General features: G+C 54.9%; 1 long non-coding RNA gene across 1 annotated transcript in view; it reads left to right on the top strand.

Annotated features, from left to right (window-relative positions):
* LOC106724583 overlaps positions 1–2624 on the top strand; it is a 7883-nt gene extending 5259 nt beyond the window's left edge. The window contains exon 2 of the long non-coding RNA XR_001360431.1: positions 2269–2624. This is a non-coding gene — a long non-coding RNA (uncharacterized LOC106724583). The remainder of the gene's footprint in view (positions 1–2268) is intronic.
* The last annotated feature ends 221 nt before the right edge of the window (positions 2625–2845 follow it).

The raw sequence follows: 2845 nt of genomic DNA, 5'->3' as shown, positions 1-2845 counted from the left end.
GGGGATCGAGCTAGCAACCCAGGCATGTGCCCTTGACCTCCTGGTTCATAGGTTGACGCTCAACCACTGGGCCACACCGGCCGCACTGGTTGCTTCTTATATGTGTCCTGACCAGGCACCTAACCCGAAACCTTGGCGTACCGGGATGATGCTCTAACTAACTGAGCTGCCGGCCAGGGCCAAGACTTCCCATTTCAGAGGCTGCGGGATTCTGTGCCCTGTCAAAGCCAAACCCAGGGGTTCCTGCTCCCGCCTCTGCTCTCCTCCTCTCTCCTCAGCTATTGGTTTCCTCTTGATCTTCTCTTCCTCCTCTCAGCGGAACGGTCAGTGGGACTCCTTCCTGGCTGGGGACAGGGCTGCCAGTATATTTTTTTAAAATATATTTCTTTATTGATTTTAGAGAGGAAGGGAGAAGGAGAGAGAGATAGAAACATCAATGATGAGAAAGAATCATGGATCGGCTGCCTCCTGCACACCCCCTACTGGGGATGGAGCCCGCAACCCAGGCATGTGCCCTTGGCCGGAATCGAACTTGGGACCCTTCAGTCCGCAGGCTGACGCTCTATCCACTGAGCCAGGCTGGCCAGGGCCTGCCAGTATTTCTAATAAAAGAAAAAAGAAATGCTTACATAGACGCCTGTCACAAACCTGACACTCCAACCAGGACACCCCCTCCTAGAAGGCAAGGATCTTGGGGAGTGTCTGGCCCAGTCCCCCTCTTTCCAGATGAGGAATCTGAGGCCCAGAACGAGGGCACGACTGGCCCAAGGTTCCCAGTGAATGAGGTTCAGAGCCTGGGACTGAACGCGCCCCTTCTGGTCCCAAGCCCATCATGGTCCCTTCCCCTCCCCCTTCCCCCTGACTCGGTTCCCTGGGGTGGGAAGGGGAGGACTCCAGGCAAGGACCTGGCTCTTTAAAACCCTCCCCCATGTCCAGGCCAAGCAGAAGGGGGCTGTGCAATGAGCCAGCCCTGGAGGTGACCTTGGTGGGGTGGGGGTGGGGGGAGGCATGGCTGCAGAGATTTGATGCCCAAGATAATGGAGATCTGCGGGGGAGGGGAGGCAGCCAGCTGAGACTATCGCTGGGCACAGCAGCCAGCCCTGTTCCCAACCACCTGCCCACCCGAGGGGATAGAGAGAGGAGGGTGGGGTGGGGAGGGAAGGGGAAGGCATGGGGCAAGGACCAGCAAATACATATTGCCTTCCCACCGCAGGGGTCCTGGGCTCACAGAGAAGGTGACCAAGTGAAATCATAGTGCTGCCTGCCTCTGGCTCCCTCCCACCGCCCGACCCCCCGGAATGACACCACCGCCTCCCCAAGATGCCTGTGGCCAGGAGGGCGAGTCATGCCATTTGTTGTGGTGTTTCTCAAACTTCAGCATGTGTTCGTGTGTTCGTGTGTTCGCGTCCCTGAGGCTGGTATTAGACGCAGATTTCGATGTGGCAGGTGGGGGGTGGGTCTGAGGGTCTGCCTTTGCCATGATTCCATGCTGGGCCACACTTGTACTTTTATTTTTAATTTTCTTAAAATATATTTTTATTGATTTCAGAGAGGAAGGGAGACAGAGAGAGATAGAAACATCAATGATGAGAGAGAATCAGAGATCGGCTACCTCCTGCACGCCCTCTACTGGGAATTGAGCCCACAACCCGGGCATGTGCCCTTGACTGGAATCGAACCTGGGACCCTTCAGTCCTCAGGCTGACGCTCTATCCACTGAGCCAAACCAGCGAGGGCTACATTTTATTTTATTACTAGGGACCCAGCACACGAAATCGGGTGAGACCCAGACCCGGCGCGCTGCGGGACACAGTGTCAAGTCCTCCCAGCGCCTGTGGGACCCAGCGTCCAGTCCCTGCCCACCCACTCCCGCCTCGCTGTGCACGCAGCCTCCTGGTGACCAGTCTTTGGTCGTTACGGTGTGACGGTGTCACAACCAAGGGGTTTTTATAATAGAGATTATGTTTTTTAAACATTTTTATGATTTCAGAGAGGAAGGGAGAGGGAGAGATAGAAACATCAATGATGACAGAGAATCACTGATCAGCTGCCTCCTGCACACCCCACACTAGGGATCGAGCCCGCAACCGGGGCATGCGCCCTGAGCAGGAATCGAACCGTGACCTCCTGGTTCATAGGTTGATGCTCAACCACTGAGCCACGCCGGCCGGGCAATCTATGCGTAATTCTTAGCACAGTGCTTAGCACATGGTAAGCACCGTCTAAACTTCATTGACTGTAACTAAATTATTATTTTCTGCCTCTAAGCCACCGGGTGACACCTGAGTTTCAGGATGGCTGGCTGCTGAGCTCACATGTACCTGGACAGTCAAGTTCCTGGTTCAAGTCCAAGAGGAAGGCAGGAGCGTGGCCAGGTGGCTCAGGAGAAGGTTGGGCCAGGTGAGCTGGAACGCGTGAAGTCACCGGGCATGGACACCTTCTCCTTCCTCTCACCCTGTGCTCTGGGCGGATGTCGGGGCTCTAGGCCGCACACAGCTTTATCCCTTCAATGTGATCCAGAGAGTGAGTCAGAGAGCAGTGTTTGGACAAGGCTGCTATATATCATTTGGCTCATTGATTGGGAGGACTCTGTATGCTCTTTCTTAATATCCTGAGTCTACCTATGGGTGTGTGTGGCTTGTCTGTTTCCTCTCTCTCTTTCCTCGCCTATATCCACAGCATTTAGTCTCTGGGAATCTTGAGGATCAAAGAATCATGGGGTGAACCAGGAGGTCACGGTTCGATTCCCGGTCAGGGCACTTGCCCGGGTTGCAGGCTCGATCCCCAGTAGGGGGGCATGCAGGAGGCAGCTGATCCATGATTCTCTCTCATCATGGATGTTTCT

Source organism: Myotis brandtii, unplaced genomic scaffold, assembly GCF_000412655.1.
Source record: "Myotis brandtii unplaced genomic scaffold, ASM41265v1 scaffold897, whole genome shotgun sequence".
Lineage (NCBI taxonomy): Eukaryota > Metazoa > Chordata > Mammalia > Chiroptera > Vespertilionidae > Myotis > Myotis brandtii.
Note: the sequence above shows the minus strand (reverse complement) of the source record. Positions and strands in the feature narration are given on the sequence as shown.